Here is a 20,244-nt window from a genome sequence, read left to right as displayed (position 1 = left end):
AATGGGGAAGAAATGTGATCTAAGTGACTTTGACCATGGAATTATTGTAGGTGGCAGACAGGGTGGTTTGAGTATCTCAGAAACTGCTGATCTCCTCGGGTTTTCATGCACAACAGTCTCTAGAGTTTACAGATAAATGTGCAAAACACACAAAAAAAATCCAGTGTATGACAGTTTTCTGGGTGAAAATGCTTTGTTAATGAGAGAGGCCAGACTGGTTCAAGCTGACGAGAAGGTGACAGTATTTCAAATAACCATGTGTTACAACAGTGGTGTGCAGAAGAGCATCTCTGAACGCACAACACGTCAAACCTTGAAATGGTTGGGCTACAGCGGCAGAAGACCACAAACGTACAGTACACTCAGTGGCCACTTGTATAGGAGGAATTGTTCACTGTCATTCTTCATATACTGTACAGGCATAAAGGAGAAAGAATGATTGGTACTCTGGATCTGATGAAACAAAAAAAATAACAACATCATTAAGAACACAATAAATATAAATACATAAAATTAGTTGATATACATAGACTGGTTGTCCATAATGTGACGCTAGATATAGGCATATCTGTACACAAGGTGACTCTGACAGAAATGACAGAGTAGTGGTGATCGGTGGCGGGGGGTGGTCAGTGGGTGGAGAGGGTGGTTAGTGAGTGGAGGGGGGTGGTTAGTGGGGGGGTGGTTAGTGGGTGGGGGGTTAGTGAGTGGAGGGGGTGGTTAGTGAGTGGAGGGGGTGGTTAGTGGGTGGGGAGGGGGTTGGTTAGTGGGTGGGGAGGGTGGTTAGTGGGTGGGGGGGTTAGTGAGTGGGGGTGGTTAGTGAGTGGAGGGGTGGTTAGTGGGTGGGGAGGGGGATGGTTAGTGGGTGGAGGGGGTGGTTAGTGGGTAGGGAGGGGTGTGGTTAGTGGTGGGGGTGGTTAGTGGGTGGGGAGGGGGATGGTTAGTGGGTGGGGAGGGGGGTGGTTAGTGAGTGGAGGTGTTGATCAGCCTGATGCCTTTAGGGAAGGAACTGTTTTTGAGTCTGGTGGTCCTGGTGTAGACAGCCTCTTCCCTGATGGGAGTGTGATAAACAGTCTATAAACAGGGTGGGAGGGATCCTTCATGATATTGTGGCCTTTCTCCAGCACCTTCCTGTATATGTGTGTCCTTGATGGCGAGTCGGCTGGTACCAGTGATGCTCTGGGCTGCATAACTACCCATCTTCTGAAAATATGGACAGGAATGATAGGAATGCTGTTGAAGAATTAATCTTGCTGTATCAACAATATAATTTCTCAACATAAAACACCTCAAGTGTAGAAATTAGTCCAAAGCATTTTAAAGAAACCAACTGTATAAAAATAAACAAAAATACAACATTACAGTAAGGCTGCAAAGTGACATTAGGAAATCCCAATTGTTTGGCATCTGGCTGACAAGAGATGCTCACCACACTTCCTTGAAACCACTGTGGGCCGGGTCCCCATGCTCCCTGGAAACTCACTGGGTTCAGTGGGACTTTTACTACAGTAGCATGAATTTATCGCTTCTCTCTTCTCATCGGGCAGAAGATACAAAAATTGAGATTATGCACCGCCAGACTCAGATTCAGATTTATTTATTACATGTAGTATCGTGAGCAGTTTTGGGCCCATTGTCTCAGAAAAGATTTGTTGGCATTGGAGAGGGTCCAGAGGACTGCCGTGAGATTGATTCTGGGAATGAAAGGGTTAATGTATGAGGTACACTTAACGGCTCTGGGTCTGTACTCATTAGAATTTAAAAGAATGAGGGGTGGAGATATCACTGAAACCTAGAGAATAATGAAGGCCTAGATCGAGTGTGAACGGAGAGGATATTTCCTGGAGTGGGGGAATCTAGATTCAGAGGGCATGGCCTCAGAACAGAGGGATGGCCATGAAGAAAAGAGATGAGGAGGAATTTCTCTAGCCAGAGAGTGGTGAACCTGTTGAATTCATTGCCACAGACAGCTGTGGGGGCCAGGTCACTGGGTTTATTTAAAACAGAGGTTGATATGTTCCTGATTAGTAAGGGCGTCAAAGGTTACGGGGAGAAGGCATGAGAATGAAAAAGAGAGGGACAATAAATCAGCCACGATGAATGGCAGAGCAGACTCGATGGGCCAAATGGCATAACTCTGCTGCTATGTTTTATAGTCTTAATGTTATTTGCATTACCAATAAGCACACTCAAGGATGTGCTGGGGGCAGTCACATAGCAGGCCCACGCCCCTCCTACAAATTAGCTTCTACCCTGCTGTTATAAACTCCTTGAACGGACCTCTTTAATGATCCCCCAATCTACCATATCACAGTCTGTGTATATTACTGTCTGCTTGCTCTGTGCCTTCTCTGTAATGGTAAGTATAACACCGTATTCTGCGTTCTGTTATTGCTTTACCTTTCCTGCTGTGATGCGCTACTATTTTGAAATGATCCATATGGATAGCATGCAAAACAAAATTTTTCTCTCTACCTCGGTACATGTGGCAGTAATAAACCAATTATCCGTTTACATCTAAAAACGTGAAACGTGTTAAGGTAATCAATAGGAATAAATTCCTATGGTCTGGAATTCTCCCAGTCTAATACCGCCGAAGTCCCTAGCGCCCTAGATTATCATAGTTTTACAGTACATTTATTTCTTCTAATTTATTACATGCTGCTTTGATTTTGTTGTTGTTCCGTCTGTACAGTCTTCATTACCGCCATGAGTGTTTGGTCGCACTGAGGTCTTATGAGGACTCCTTGTGGGAACTTGTGTAAATGCTGCATCAGCTCACCACCAGCTTGCAGTTTTAAAGATAGAGACCACACCGCTATTTGTCACACGTTCGTTGAAACAGACAGTGAAATGCTTCATTGGTGTCAACAACCGACACAGTCCGAGGATGTGCTGGGGGGCAGCCCTCAGATGTCACCACGCTTCCAGTGCCAACATAGCAGACGCCCACAATTTACTGACCCTAATCCATACATCTTTAGAAGGTGAGAGGTTTCCAGAGCATCCAGAGGAAACCCATGTGGTCATGGGGAGAACATACAGAGTCCTTACAGGCAGCAGTGGGAATCAAACCCCAATCGCTGTTGCTGTAGAGCTTAATGCTCACTGCTACACTATCACGTCACCCCTCCCAGCCTCAGGTTGCCAGTCCTGCAAAATTGTGCCACAGTTTCCACAAATTAAACATTCATCTCCATTGAACAACCAAGGCAATAGTAAGTGTAGACCATTGAAGTAAAACTATGCAATCTTTAAAATTTTTAGTGAATAATATTGTTTTAAATGTTTGGATAGTCATGGAAAAGATGAACATTTGGAAATTAGATTTAAGGCAAAGATTCTTTTCAGATTCAAGTCAGCAGAATAGCACAAGCAACAAGAACAGCAAATCAAGCCCCTTTCCCAGCCTCCCACTCACACACACACACACACACACACAGGCCCCCAACCCCAGGGCAGGCCACCTCCTGGCCTATAACCTCCAGCACTTGGCCCCAGACTTGCAGACTTACAGACATTGGCCTCCAACCTCTGGACAGCTGACACAGCTTCAACCTTTGGGCCTCGACCTGCAGACTCGCCACCTTCAGCCTTTGAGCTCAGGATCTCGACCGCCAGCTTCACTCTCCGGGCTGTCGATCTCTAGGACTCAGCGACTGTGGGACTTGGGCCTCTGGGTTTCGACCTCTGAACTCCCATAGACCTCCATCAGTCAAATTTCCAAATGCTGTTACTTTTCTTATTGGGAATAGACAACCAATATTTGGGAATCGTTTGAAAACTCCAGAAAGCTGTTTGTGGTTGCCAGCTCTGATTGTACCAGCTGTCTCCTTTGTGTTGAAGTTGCTGTTTCATTATTTCTGCTCCTTTTTTCGTCAGTCATACAGTAATTGTGCCCATGCCTGGGTTGGGATTCTGGTGTGGAGCGAGATAGGTGTAGGGCTCTGTTGTGGCATCTGAGCTGCCTTTCCAGTGCTCCAGAGTAATGTGGGAGGGCAAGATTTTGGGGCGGCATAATGCTTAGCACAACGCTCTACAGTACTGGTGAAAGGGTTCAATTCCTGCCGCTGTCTGTAAGGAGTTTGTACGTTCTCCCCATGACCGCGTGGGTTTCCAGTTTCCTCCCACATTCCAAAGACCTTCTGGCTAAAGGGTTGATTCATCATTGTAAATTGTCCTGTGATTAGGTTAGGATTAATTGAAGGATTGCTGGGCGGTGTTGGAAGGGCCTATTCCACGCTGTTGTTCAATAAACAAGAAAATAAATAAATATTTAACTATGGTGCAAAACCCAATACTGTTTGCATTTACCTCAGTGGCCAAGAGCTTACACTCAAGATAGTTTTTGATTCATTATCATCCTGGCCAAAGGTTAACTCTCAATCAATATCACTGCAACATATTATTTAGTCATTATCAGCTAATTGCTTAAAGAAGCTTGTTAATTGCTGCACTTCCCACATTATCACAGCAATTTCATGTCAAAGAAGTATTTCATTCGCACTTTGGGCTGCCACGAGGTTATGAGAGCTGAATTATTAATGGAAAGTTTTCATTTTGACTTAAATACCAGTGCGTTACAAGTGTACCAAATTGGTAAATCGGAGCTCTGTAGTACATTCAGGAATGGGTATAATTGGACAGGTCTACGAAAGAACTGGCAGTGGAATCACAGTTGAATAAGGTCTTTTCTGTATCAGTCTAAGATTCTACATGAAATTCAGTAATCAGAGATTCATCTACTGCTGTAACCAGGGCAGTTTCAGTATTTAGCAGGTGACTGCATAAGCTAATATTAGGCATCAAGAATTAGCCCCTGTATCATTATGGGTTAAATACCCTTAGACAGTGTTCAAATAATTGCTATAAATGAAGTCGGCTGGCTCTGTTCACTATCCTCTGCTCTTGCCGAAAGCATATGTTTTGGCATTAGATGAAGATATGATCGGCTTGCTGATGATGACTTTAATGGCTTAACATTCCAACACTGCTGTTAAAGTTTCCATTTTAAAAACGTGAAAATGAATGGCTGAGGCACTAAGAAAACAGACAGACTCATTTATTTAATTTAATGGTGTTACCAGATCTAGTATTTCTGTTTTGAGTTTTCTTCAGAGATATAAAATGCTGCAGATACTGGAATCTGAAGCAACAAGCAATTGGCTGGAGGATCTCAGCAGGTTATGGAGGAAGGGGAGAGGAATCGACCCCCCCCCCCCCCCACACCTTCCCTACCCGGCGCAATCTGCCTGCTACATTTCCAGACATACCACCCTGCAAAAACTCATTTCAGGGAGGCAGCACCATCAATTTGCGGGAGACTCCCGGAACTTCCGGGAGAAGTGGGATGTCTGCAATAGAGTAGCTCCTTAGCAGCTAGCCGGCTAGTTTAAATAACGTTAGTTATGCTAATGAACGAATGACACCTGTTAAACTCACCTCAACATGTCTTTTACAGTCTTAACCCACCATGGGCAATAGAAAAGTCATTGTTGCAAACAGTGCAGCGAGCAACACTGTCATTATTTTCGACCCCTATTAGGCAGGGGTACATCTTAGTGTAGTCTGGGGTGACATACGTTTTATATTTTCTTTTTTTGGAACACTCTACCATGGCGTGTGCTCTCTCTCTCTCACGCTTGCTCTCGCGTTTGCTCTCTCTCTCTGTCGTGCTCTCTTGCTCGCTCTCAAAAAAATTGATTTCCGGGATATTGTACATAATTTGCGGGCATCAGGGAGCCACCATCAATATGCAGAAGACTCCCCGAACTTCCGGGAGAGGTGGGATATCTGCATTTCACCCCTCCTTAGCCACCCTGCCTTATCAGTCCCTCCTCTCCTATTTATATTGGCTATCTATCCTCTCTGTTCTTAGTCTAAACATTTCTTTAGTATTCCCTTCTGGGCACATGAATGCCATCTCCATCTTCCAAACATATTTAAACATGGAAAAGCTGTCAGCCAGTCTCTCTGTTTTTGTTTCCAGTACCTATGTATTTCTCAAAACTATTCTTTTTTTTTTGCCATAGGCATTTTCCGCACAATTTTCCATTTGGCTGCAGAAAGGACCACTAATAAGACCAATTTTTGCACATCATAAACACAAGAGATTCTGCAGGTGCTGGAACTGCTGAGCAAAGCACCACAAAGTGCTGGAGGAACTCAGCAAGTCAGGGAGTATCCATGGAGGAGATATCATCAGTCCCTTCCTCAGGACTGGAGAGGAAGGGGAATAGAAGCCAGAATAAGGTGGTGGGGTCAGGGAAAGGAGTACAAACTGGCAGGTTTGTACATTTTGATTTTGGGTTTAACATTCAACAATTCACTTTGGCCACCAGTCTTTGCTTCTGAAAATGTATTGTGCACTTAACTTGGAGTGCAGCTCTGAACAATTTGAATTGAATTGAACTGACTTTATTTCTTACATCCTTCACATATATAAGGAGTAAAAATCTTTACGTTACGTCTCCATCTAAATGTGCAATGTGCAATCATAGCGATTTATAATAATCTATAATAAATAGAACAGTCAATGTAACATAGAAATACACTCAAATCAGCATGAGTTAATCAGTCTGATGGCCTGGTGGAAGAAGCTGCCCCGGAGCCTGTTGATCCTGGCTTTTATGCTGCAGTACTATTTCCCAGATGGTAGCAACTGGAATAGATTGTGGTTGGGGTGACTCGGGTCCCCAGTAATCCTACGGGTCCTTTTTACACACCTGTCTTTGTAAATGTCCTAAAAGCTGTGAATCCCAGTCCAGACAATGCTGATTAAAATTCATTTGGGTGTCTGTGGTGTGGATGTGAATCAGGAGGTGTGGAGGTTGTATGTAGTTTCAAAGAAAGCATTGTCCACACATTGTAAATATGGATTTGTCCTTTGATGTTTGGCACATAAAATATGGAGCCCCACGCTGGGCCAGCAGACCTTTCCACCGAAAGCATCTCCATATGATGCCTGCTGTACCTTGTTTTGTTGAATAAAGAACCTGCTTTGTATTTATCAGTAATTTTCTTTGGTGTCTTCTTTCAGGCAACAACACAAATGATATATGGGACAAGGTGAGGGGGAAGGTAGATGGGTGGAGGTGGGAGGATGAAGTATTCCTTCCCTCCCCCACCTTCTTAATCAGGCTACTTTTCACCCTTCCTTTCCAGTCTTGATGAAGGGTCTCGACCTGAAACATCTACTATTTAACACCCCCCGCCCCCATAGATGCTACCTGACTTGCTGAGTTCCTCCAGCATTTTGTGTGTTACTCAAGTTTTGCACATGGTCTGCACCTGCATGTGAGCACTGGAAATGGGTCTAATCAGATCAGATACCCACTTCTTCAGCCCTTTATCATTTACACCAATCAACTTCCCAGCTCTTTACTTCACCCCCTCCCCCTCTCCCAGTCTCACCTATCACCTACCACCTTGTACTTCTTCCTTCCTTCCCCCCACCTTCTTACTCTGAACTCTCCTCCTTCTTTCCAGTTCTGATGAAGGGTCTCAGCCTGAAATGTAGACAGTTTACTCTTTTTCATAGGTGCTGCCTGGCCTGCTGAGTTCCTCCAGCGTTTGGTGTGTATCTGCAGATTTTCTCATGTTTGTAAGTAGAAAATGATCTGATGCAACATTTCTGACTGATTTTCTCTCTGCATTTTCAAGGCGTTAAAGTCAGATCAGTATTCCTGACACCATGCCTAGTGTGAAACCCAGCTCTCCCAATTAATTATTAAAATTTATCAAGGAAAAGAATCCCACCAATTCCTGCACGCATGCAGAACTCGTTGACTTTATTAACTTTGCCTCCAACTTTCACCCTGCCCTCAAGTTTACCTGGTCCATTTCTGACACCTCCCTCCCCTTTCTAGATCTTTCTGTCTCTGTCTCTCGAGACAGCTTATCCACTGATGTCTACTATAAGCCTACTGACTCTCACAGCTATCTGGACTATTCCTCTTCTCACCCTGTCTCTTGCAAAAACGCTATCCCCTTCTCGCAATTCCTCCGTCTCCGCCGCATCTGCTCTCAGGATGAGGCTTTTCACTCTAGGATGAGGGAGATGTCTTCCTTTTTTAAAGAAAGAGGCTTCCCTTCCTCCACTATCAACTCTGCTCTTAAACGCATCTCCCCCATTTCATGTACATCTGCTCTCACTCCATACTCCCGCCACCCCACTAGGAATAGGGTTCCCCTGGTCCTCAACTACCACCCCACCAGCCTCCGGGTCCAACATATTATTCTCCGTAACTTCCGCCACCTCCAACGGGATCCCACCACTAAGCATATCATTCCCTCCCCGCCCCCCCCGCATTCCGCAGGGATCGCTCCCTACACAACTCCCTTGTCCATTCGTCCCCCCCAATCCCTCCCCACTGATCTCCCTCCTGGCACTTATCCGTGTAAGCGGAACAAGTGCTACCCATGCCCTTACACTTCCTCCCTTACCACCATTCAGGGCCCCAAACAGTCCTTCCAGGTGAGACAACACTTCACCTGTGAGTCGACTGGGGTTATATACTGTGTCCGGTGCTCCCGACGTGGCCTTTTATATATTGGCAAGACCCGACGCAGACTGGGAGACCGCTTTGCTGAACATCTACGCTCTGTCCGCCAGAGAAAGCAGGATCTCCCAGTGGCCACACATTTTAATTCCACATCCCATTCCCATTCTGACATGTCTATCCACGGCCTCCTCTACTGTAAAGATGAAGCCACACTCAGGTTGGAGGAACAACACCTTATATTCCGTCTGGGTAGCCTCCAACCTGATGGCATGAACATCCACTTCCCTAACTTCCGCTAAGGCCCCACCTCCCCCTCGTACCCCATCTGTTACTTATTTTTATGCACACATTCTTTCTCTCACTCTCCTTTTTCTCCCTCTGTCCCTCTGAATATACCTCTTGCCCATCCTCTGGGTCCCCCCCCCCATCTTTCTTCCCGGACCTCCTGTCCCATGATCCTCTCGTATCCCCTTTTGCCTATCACCTGTCCAGCTCTTGGCTCTATCCCTCCCCCTCCTGTCCTCTCCTGTCATTTTGGATCTCCCCCTCCCCCTCCAACTTTCAAATCCTTACTCACTCTTCCTTCAGTTAGCCCTGACGAAGGGTCACGGCCTGAAACGTTGACTGCACCTCTTCCTACAGATGCTGTCTGGCCTGCTGCGTTCACCAGCAACTTTGATGTGTGTTGCTTGAATTTCCAGCATCTGCAGAATTCCTGTTGTTTGCCCACCAATTATTGAAGCTTTCCCTCAAACATTATGTATCACTTTCTATGATGAGACAAAAGCTCTGAACCAGAGGGGCACTGATGAAGAATTAAATGTAAGAGATTTAAAATGAAATTGGGGAAAAGAAATAATCATGGGCCATTAAACAAACTGACAAAATCTTCTATTTATACATGATTTGCTACTCCAATTCATGGCTACTTTAAGGCTTGTGAAGTGTGGTCAGTCAATGTAGATGAGTTTGCAAAGTGCTACATCTTCAAACAGCAATGACAAGCAATTCGAAAATCTTAAACATGAGAAAGTCTGCATATGCTGGAAATCCAGAGCAACACACACGAAACACTGGCGGAAGGGTTTGAAGAAGGGTCCTGGCCCGAAACGTCGACTGTTTATTCATGATGCTGCCTGACCTGCTGAATCTAATGCTTGTAACACTATTACAGCCCCAGAGACCCGGGTTAATTTCCTGCTACCGTCTGTAAGGAGTTTGTACATTTCCCCCATGGCAGAGTGGTTTCCTCCAGGTGCTCTGGTTTCCAAGGACATATGGGTTAGTAGATTATTTGGTCAGATGGGTATAATAGGGCAGTGTGAGCTTGTTAGGCCAAAGGGTCTGATATTGTGCTGTTTCTCTAAAGAAGATAAAAATAATTTAAAATTTAAATTTAATTTAATTTAGAGATACAGCACGATAACAGGCACTACCAGCCAGATGAACTAGATCGAAGTTATTTTTAGCAAATCACAAAGAAATTGGATGAGGGAAGTGTGACTGACTTGGGTACTGTTTTCCAAAAGTCACTTGGTAAAGTGCACCATGATAGGCTTGTCATCAAGACTGAAGCCCATGGAATAGAAATGGTTGTAGCGACTTGGACAGGACATTAACTAATTAACAGGAGTAATCGTTAAGGGTTGTTTTTTAGACGGTAGTGCTGAGTTGGTATTATGAACGCTGGTTTTCAAAATATACAGTATATGTTAATAAGTTTTCATCATCATCATCAGGTGCCATGCCTAGATTGAGCTTTGACTGCTATGGCCCACACACTCCTGTTTCGGGTCAAGTGGATCAATTCATTGGTATTCATTTCCAGTTCTCTGGCTGCTGTCCCCATCATCATTTGTCTTTGTCTTCCTCTTGCTTCCTTCCCTTCAATCTTTCCCATAATTACCGTGCATTCTAATTCCTCTTTCCTAATCACATGTCCAATGAAGTTACGTTGCCTTTTCATGATCTCATACATTATTTCTCTTTCTGTGTTTGCTCTGTTCATGACATCCTCGTTAGACATTCGTTTTGCCCATGATATTCTTTGCATCCTCCTCAAAAACCACATCTCTGCTGCTACAATTCATTTCCTCATGTTACTAGATATTGTCCAACATTCTGAGCCATATAACATAACTGGATAAACGTAACATTTCAGTGCTCTGAGGCCAGTTGTCATGCCTAGTTTAGTATTGGTCAGTATACTCTTCATTCTCGTAAAGGTGTCTTTTGCCATCCCTATTCATCTTTTGATGTCCAAGTCGCACCTGCCATCTGATGTCACCCAACTTCCTAAGTAGCAAAAGTTCTGTACTTGTTTTATGTCTTCCCCATCTATTCTCAGCCTGCAGATAGGATTCTCCTTCTTTTTGGATATCACCATACATTCTGTCTTTTTGTAATTGATAGGTAGACCCATTTTTGCACTCTTCAACAATTATATCAATTAAGTTTTGTAGTTCTTCCTCCGTACTTGCAATTAACACAGTGTCATCCGCATGTCTAAAATTATTGATGTTTTCACAGCCAACTTTGATTCCCAAGATGTCTCTTATTTTTTGTAATATTGTTTCACTGTACACATTAAATAAATCAGGGGAGAAAACACACCCTTGTCTAACGCCTCTCTTGATTTTCATAAGCTGACTCACTTCTCCATCTATTCTTACAGCGGCAGTTTGTTCCCAGCACAGATTTCTGATTAGGTGGAGGTCTTTCGAATCTAGATCTAGAGTTTTCTGTAATATTTCAAATAACTTATTGTGCTTCACTTTATCAATGCTTAATAAGTTTTACCTGAGTGTAAAATGAACAATTTCCAAATTTATAGATGACACTAAATTTGGAGGCACAGGGCACCCTGAGAAGAACAGTAAAAGACCTCACTGAGACATAGATTGATTAAATTTAATGCTGCATTGGATAACCTCTTTTCCAACAATGACTGGGAGAGTTTTTAAAGTGGAAAAGTTAGTGCACTGGGCAGCTCCACTCTCTCGACCACAGAAGTCCAGGTCCAATGGTATGAACAAGCGTCACAAACTCCGGTCTTCTTTGGTTGCATTGGGTGACCATGTCATATCTGTGTCCTTCCCTCTCCATGGAGTGTAGCAGTACATCCTTGCTAGCTGTTGGATCTTACTGTGGACCTCATCCACCAGTCCGCCCGAGCTGGCTTCACATACTAGGACAGACATGTCCCTACCTCACCGCATGCAAACAGCTGCTTGGAACCATAGGTGAGAGCTGAGTGCCCGATGGGGACCAAAGGTGAGTGAGCTGCCCCAGAATAGGGTGTCCAGGGAGGGATGGCACCTCTAGTGAAGGGTATTGCAATGTGCTGCTGCTGTAACACAACAAATTTCACAATATATGCCAGTGACGTTCAACTTGATTTTTGATCATGATTCTGATTTTCCTGCCTTTCCTATGACATCCATTCTAATTAAGGAAGAGAATCTAAACAAGATAGCCAATACAAAAAGGGGTACAAACAGAGATCTGTGGGTATACAGGCATAGTTTCTGAAAATAGAAAGGCAGATGAGAAAGTGGTTAAAAAAGTGGATGTATTCTGTATTTCATAAACAATACCATAGTGTACAAGAGCGAAGAAGTCACGATGAATCTTTATAAACACTGCATTCACTATAACCAAAGCATTTTGAACTTCTCTTCGTGTGCCTATCAGCTCCATCTGATTTCCCTCCACCTTCTTTTCATTCCATGGTTCACTCTCCTCTTTATCAGATTCCTTCTTCTTCTTCTTCTTTTTCCATACCTCTTTGTAGAACTGCTGTGCCCTAAAATATGTAGTACAGAGATCACTTCATTTCCCCTCTCAACGCACCCACTTTCGACGAAGCTGGAAGTAGAAGGTGGGGGAGGGGAAGGAATACAAGTTGAACCTCATGGTTCAGTCCACTGGTTCCCCCTTGACCTCCTCCAAGCGTAGCCGACTCTCGAACCCTCACTCCAAGTCCACTCCATCCAGCAGTCTACCAACTCTCTCCATTCGTGTCTTCTCTCCTCATCTCTCCCTGGCAAAAGACCGCGAAATTCCTGCTCCCAGACCCACAGGAAAGAACAACATCCCTCTCATTGGATAACCCACATTCCAAAGCCCCATTATCTCTTGTCATAACCCAAACATTGCTGCTACAGAGAAACCATTACATTAGCAGTGAAACCTTACAGCGCATTGCATTGGCATCAAGTTGTAACGGGGTAGTAAATTACACAGTATTCACACAAACCAGGGCTTGGGGCGGGAGAGTCGGCCCAATCTCACGGATTTGGTGGGACTGGAGTGTGTGTTTCCTAGATTTATGCAGCTCAAGGAAGCTGGGATTTCATATGTTTCAATGTGCATGTGACAAATAATGTTAATCTTTAAGGCCTAGATAGAGTGGACGTGGAGAAGATACTTCCAATTGAGGGCGAGTCTCGGAACAGAGGGCACAGCCTCAGGATACAATGACATCCCTTTAGAACAGAGATGAGGAGGAATTTCTTTAGCCAGAGGGAGGTGAATTTGTAAAATTTATTGTACAGATGGCTGGAGAGGCCAAGTAATTCGGTACATTTAAAGTGGAAGTTGTTAGAGTTCCTTATTAGTAAGGGTGCCAAGGGTTACGGGGAGAAGGCAGGACAATGGAGTTGAGAGGGATAATAAATCACTATGGAATGGTGGAACCTTAAGGTTGTCATAGTCAGGAGACATGGTGGGGATAAGCTTCCACGATCTAGTAAATGCTCCCAATGGCATGCATCTTAAATAGCCTCTGACAACCAAGTCCAGCTCCTGGTCTTCGCATGTGGCTTGGCCACTAAGCCTGGTGGAACCGTTTCTGCTGACAGGAGAAGAAGCAAAGTCATGATCCTAGTTCCTTAAAACTAGTCACTTCGGGAGGGATGGGGCTCGTCAGCCTTGGTTGGCAACTCATCTAGGAGAAGAAAAACTCTGATCTCAAATCTCCACTGTTTTGCGGCTATACTCATTCATGGGGAGGGTTTTGGGAGTAAATGTCGAGGAAAAATCTGGAGCTGGAGTCCCTAAGGCACTCCTGCACTGAGTTCAATGCTGACGTGCAACTCCTGTGACACAACTTATGTCGAAGTGTGTCAGTCTTTGCTGTTCCTTTGGATTCGTTGGCTGCGTGGAGGGGAGGAGCCTGCTACATGAGCAACATATCGTACTGCCCTGGCTTGCGTATCACGTAGACAGCTGGGATGCAAATCCATGGTAAACCTCAACCAATGAAGGACCTCAAGGTGGAATGGTTGAGCAGACTTAATAGGCCCAATGATCTAAATCTGTTCCTATGTCTTATGGTCTTTATCTATACAATGTCTCACCAGAAAGATGTCACCTCTGACAGTGCAGCATTCTCACAGATCAGCACTGGAACATCAATCTGTATTGTGTGCTGAAGTTCCCCAACAGAAGTTACTCAGTACAGAACATGCCAAAAATCGGCCAAATAGAGATGAATAACCCAGTAATTACAGGCCAGTCATTTCAACCTCAGTGGAGACAAAAGTCTGAGAAACAATAATCAGGGGCTGAATTAGCTGTCACTTGGACATTGTAAATTGATTAGAAAGAGGTGGCATGAATTTGATTGAGCCAGATGAACTAGATCAAAGTTATTTTTAGCAAATCACAAAGAAATTGGATGAGAGAAGTGTGACTGACTTGGGAACTGTTTTCCAAAAGTCATTTGGTAAAGTGCACCATGATAGGCTTGTCATCAAGACTGAAATAGAAAGCATTGTCGCAACTTGGACAGGACATTAACTAACAGGAGTAATAGCTAAGGGTTGTTTTTTAAATGGTAGAGCAGAGTTAGTATTATGGTCACTATGTCACGTGACCGGCAACAATGAATATAGAATTGAATTGAATCAGGTTTTATAAAATAATCAAACATTTATTAAACTCTGCTCAATATGAAAAAAATAAACAAACGAAAATCTTAACTGGAAGTAAACAGCTATGTGGCCATTTAACAAACCGCCACTCAGTACTAGTTCTTAACGCGATAAATGCGAAAACAGCTCTTAAAGTGGCAAATTCAAACACAGTTCTTAGAATGGTAAATTCGAAAGTCCAAGAGATTTGCACAGTCAATTAGGAGAGACTTTCCTGAAGTAAAGAATTCCTCAAAGACACGACGTCACTCCAGTCCCAGCCAGATCCTGCCTTGTCCGCAGGATTCACAACGATGGAAATAAAACGGTTTAAAGGCACTGACCTTTCCCTTTTGATACTATATCCTGCACAGCCTTTTCTGCCACTTTTAGCAGAGGCTATCTCATGTAGCTCACTCTTCCCTGAACGAATTCAATAATGGTCGATCCTTTCAACTGTCGAATGACTGCTTCAGGTTCCCGTCTTCACTCTCCAATACTACTGAAAAGATACATCAACAAACCTGGCAGCTATTGGTTAAACTACCGGCCCAACACTCTTGTACCTTACAATAGAACGTAAAACTCTGTTTTAAAATCAAAACTGCGTCATAAGGCAAATACGCAGCGGAGCTGAGTCTCTGGCTAATGTTCTAACTGGAAAACTAACTGCGTCACCCCAGGGGTCTCCTTTTATACCCGTGGTGAACATGTCATCACGTGACCTCACATTGGTGGGGAAAATTACATCATGTGACCTCCGCAAGACCATTACATCATCCTCATGACAGTCACAAGATATCCATGAGGTATGTAACAACTGGTTTTCAAAATATACAGTATATGTTAATAATTTTTACCTGAGTGAAAAACGCACAATTTCCAAATGTATAGATGACACTAAATTTGGAGGCATGGGAAACCCGGAGAAGAACAGTAAAAGACCTCACTGAGACATAGATTGATTAACTTAATGCTGCATAGGATAATGTCTTTTCTGACAATGACTGGAAACCTGTGTGGGAGAGTGTTTAAAGTGGAAAAGTCAGTGCACTGGGCAGCTCCACTCTCTCGACCACAGAAGTCCAGGTCCAATGGTATGAACAAGCGTCACAAACTCCGGTCTTCTTTGGTTGAAGTGGGTGACCATGTCATATCTGTTTCCTTCCCTCTCCATGGAGTGTAGCAGTACATCCTTGCTAGCTGTTGGATCTTACTGTGGACCTCATCCACCAGTCCGCCCGAGCTGGCTTCACATACTAGGACAGATATGTCCCTACCTCACCGCATGCAAACAGCTGCTTGGAACCATAGGTGAGAGCTGAGTGCCCGATGGGGACCAAAGGTGAGTGAGCTGCCCCAGAATAGGGTGTCCAGGGAGGGATGGCACCTCTAGTGAAGGGTATTGCAATGTGCTGCTGCTGTAACACAACAAATTTCACAATATATGCCAGTGACGTTCAACTTGATTTTTGATCATGATTCTGATTTTCCTGCCTTTCCTATGACATCCATTCTAATTAAGGAAGTGAATCTAAACAAGATAGCCAATACAAAAAGGGGTACAAACAGAGATCTGGGGGTATACAGGCATAGTTTCTGAAAATAGAAAGGCAGATGAGAAAGTGGTTAAAAAAGTGGATGTATTCTGTATTTCATAAACAATACCATAGTGTACAAGAGCGAAGAAGTCACGATGAATCTCTATAAACACTGCATTCACTATAACCAAAGCATTTTGAACTTCTCTTCTCTTCATGTGCCTATCAGCTCCATCTGGTGTCCCTCCACCTTCCTTTCATTCCATGGTTCACTCTCCTCTTTATCAGATTCCTCCTTCCTTCCCTCTTTGTAGAACTGCTGTGCCCTAAAATATGTAGTACAGAGATCACTTCATTTCCCCTCTCGATCCACCTACCTTCCTGCTTACCTGTCACATTCAAACCTGTACTCCCTCCCCTCCCCCACCTCCTTCTTCCGGCTTTGTCCTCCTTCCTTTCTGGTCCTGACGAAGGGTTCCGACATGAAACGCTGACTGTTCATTTCCCTCCATAGACGCTGAGTTCCTCCAGTATTTGTGTGTGGTGGTCTGTATAATTCCAGGTGCCACACTTTTAAGAAAGATAAAAATATTTTAGAGAAGATTCATAATCTAAGATTCATAAGATTCATACTCCAGGGAGCGGGAAGCGCAGAATCAAATATCGCTGTGATGATTGTACGTTCTAGTATCAATTGTTTGGCGACAATAAAGTATAAAGTATAATCGATTTACTAAAATAATTCCAGCAATGAGGGACTTTACTTACATTGGTAGACTAGAGAGGGTCTGATTGTTTTCCTCGGAATAGAAGGAATTGTAGAGCTGCTGCCTCACAGCTCAATTGCACTGGGTTCAATGCTGATCTCCAGTGCTTTCTGAGTGGAGTTTTCATGTGTCATTTACATAGGTTTCCTCTGAACATTCCTGTTTCTCTCATTTTCCTAAAGTGTGTATGGGTTAGTAGACAAAGTGAAGTCAAAGTAATTTATTATCAAAGTATGTATATAGTATGTCACCATGACCTTGAGAAACTACCTTAAGATTCATTCTTCTTGCAGGCATTCACAGGAAAATAAAGAAATACAATAGAATTTGTGAAAACTATACATAAACAAAGACTAACAAACAGCCAATGCAAAAGAAGACAAGATGCAAATAATAATAAAAATCAGTAGATAAATAATACTGCAAATAATAAAAATAGGTAGACATATAGATAATACAGAGAACATGAGATGTAAAGTCCTCAAAATTAAGTTGATAGGTTGTGGAGCAGGTTCAGCATTGAGGTGAGCAAAGTTATTCAGGTTGGTTCAGGAGGCTGATGGTTATAGGGTAATAACTGTTCCTGAACCTGGTGCCAGGCCTGCACATGCAGGCTCCTCCAGTATCCATCCAGGAGTCACCTGCCACACGTTCCCAACTCATCTCCTGCAACCTTTTTAAACCCATCTCTCACCCATAATCCTTGTTCACTTATATGAAGCAGCCAGCCTCAACTACTTACTCCTAGCCTTCAGGTACCTTGTTGCCTTGTCATGTTTTGTATCTGCTCTCTCTTGTTTTCTGGCCCCTTGAGGCTTATTTTTGCAGTCTATTATTAAAGTTATTGTTTATTGCTGAATTGTCTCCATTGCTCTGCTTTTAGGTCAAGCCTCCTCTATGTTTCTTGACAGGATGAGTGAACTAGCAATTGTTCAGAGTAAGCTCGCCTAAAGGAAGTCATCCGTCAACAGGAGCACGTGATCCAGAAGCAGCAGGGAACCACTGACCATCTGCTTGCCACTCTCTACCAACTCTCTGTCTCCTTACTGCAATCCTATGCAGGTCAACCTCCTGCCCCTGAGCCCCAGGTTCTGGTGCCCAAACACTTCGAGAGATCCCCAACCTAATGCAGCAACTTCCTGTCCCAGTGCATCTCACACTTGGAGCTCCAGCCATCTTTGTTTTTGACGGAGCGAACCAAGATTGCCTTCGTCATCTCTCTCTACATACTGGTTGAGCTCTGACCTAGGCCACTGCTAACTGGGACAATAAAATGTCATTTGCAATAAATATAAGGAATTTAACACTGAGATGCGCCATGTTTTTGAACATCAAGGAAGCAGAAGGGGGGGGGTCAGTGGATCAGATACTTTGCCCGTGTCAAAGTTCGCACACAATGCTGGAGTAGGTCATGGAATTCAGGACCCTCATAGTGGAGTGTGGCTAGAACACGTAAACACTGCTGGCCCATTACCACCATGGCCTCTCAGAAGATGAGCTGTCTATCCGGGAGGTGCCCATCCGACCACGAAAGCCTCAACACTTTGGCCCTCTGAATTGACAAGCGTCACATGGAATGGCTCTCTGGATCGTCAGCCAGAAACCCGGTTCTGCTCCCAGCACTATTTCAGGCTGCAGGACCCTCATCATGAATGCCTCCAGAACCTAGCAGTTAGAGAAAGCTTCTGTAACCCCCATTCCCCCACCAAGAGTGTGAGAGTTGGTCGAAAAACTCGTGTGCTTACTGCAGAGCTGCTGATCAGCCACGCATCAAATGCCCACTGTATCCAGGAAAACGGCACCACCGGGTAGCCACGAGGGATCTTCTATCTGATAAGCTCGCCCTGGTGTCTCATTTTGGCACTATGGCCTGGCACTCACTCTCTCTGTCCTCCTCCACAGCCTGATGGCTCTAAGCACATGGGAGGCTCTGCTGGACTCTGATGCAGCGGGCAACTTTCTGGCCCAGACTCTGCGTGTGCGGCTTGGACTCCATTACTGAACCTTCAGTATCTCTCACCCATTCAACGTCACGGCCATTGATTGACGTCACAGAGTCTGGGACAATCAGAGCACACACACGGCTTGTACACATGAGCAATGGAGAGCACTGCAAGTCCATCCAATTCTTCCTGATTGACTCACCCAACACCCCTCCCATCCTGGGTTACCACTGGAAACCCTCACTTCGCCTGGTTATTGAGTTCACAGCTGAGTTGGGGACCCACCTGCCGGACCACCTACCTGCAACCTCAGTTGACCTCACCCTGTTGTTACATACCTCAAGGAGATCTTGTGACTTTCTTGTGAGAATGATGTAATGGTCTTTTGGAGGCCACCTGATATAATTTTCCCGCCGATGTGAGGTCACGTGATGACATGTTCACCACGGGTATAAAAGGGATGACCTCTGGTAACGCAGTTAATTTTCCAGCTGGAACGTTCATCAGTGTCTCCGTTCTGCTGCGTATTTGTTTTATGACGCAGTTTCATTTTTAAAACGGAGTGTTACGTTCTGTTGCAAGGTACAATAGTGCTGGACTGGCAATTTCTGCTAGATTTGTTGATGTGCCTTTTCAGTGGTATTGGAGAGTGAAGACTTTATCGAAGTGCAGGACCTGAAGGATTAAGAGAAGTTGGTATCGTTTGGCAGTTTAATAAAGGATCGACCTTATTGAGTCTTTGTTGAAGAAGTAGTGACCTGCATCGAAGATAACTCCTGCCAAAAGAGCAAGGTAGTTCATGCAGGATTTGCTTTCTAGAAATTAAGGTCAGTTGTTTTAAGCTGTTTATTTCCTTCATTGTGAATCCTTTGGACAGAACCAGCAGGAAAGTCACGTCTATGAAGAAATCCTTCTCCAGAGAAGTCTCTCCCAATTGAATGTATAAATCTGTTGGACTTTCAAATTTACCATTTTAAGAACTGTGTTTGACTTTACTGCTTTAAGAACTATTTTCGCATTTATCGCTTTAAGAACCAGTACCGAGTGACGGTTTGTTGAACGGCCGCATAGCGGCTAACTTCCGGTTAAGGTCTTCGTTTGTTTTTTATTGTTTATCTGTGTTTAATAAATGTTTAATTGTTTTTATATAACCTGACTCAATTGATATTTATTGTTGCCGGTTACGTAACACTGTCAAGCCATGGAGATGGAGGAAACCCTCACCCTCACCAATCTCCTTCGGGAATACCAAGACAGCCATTGCCTTTGGTACAAGAAAAGCCAGCACCCTGCCACGCAACCATGAAACCTCCTCCTGGGCACCACCTCTCTCTGACGTCATCTGTTCTCCCTCTCCCTGTCTAAGACCCAAACCATAAATGGCTACATTGCTGAGGTGCTACACCATAGCTTCATTCATCCATCCCAGGACCAGCCAGTGCTGTAATCTTTGTCACGAAGAAAAGTGGGGGTCTTCATCCCTGTATTGATCACCAGGAACTCACAAAATCACCATTAGGAACCACTACCCTCTCCCCTTGGTGGATAGCATATTTGAAACACCCCACCGCGGG

The sequence above is a fragment of the Mobula birostris genome, chromosome 18 (genome assembly GCF_030028105.1).
Source record: "Mobula birostris isolate sMobBir1 chromosome 18, sMobBir1.hap1, whole genome shotgun sequence".
NCBI classification, from domain to species: domain Eukaryota; kingdom Metazoa; phylum Chordata; class Chondrichthyes; order Myliobatiformes; family Myliobatidae; genus Mobula; species Mobula birostris.
The sequence above is the reverse complement of the archived record's forward strand: the minus strand, read 5'-3'. Positions refer to the sequence as shown.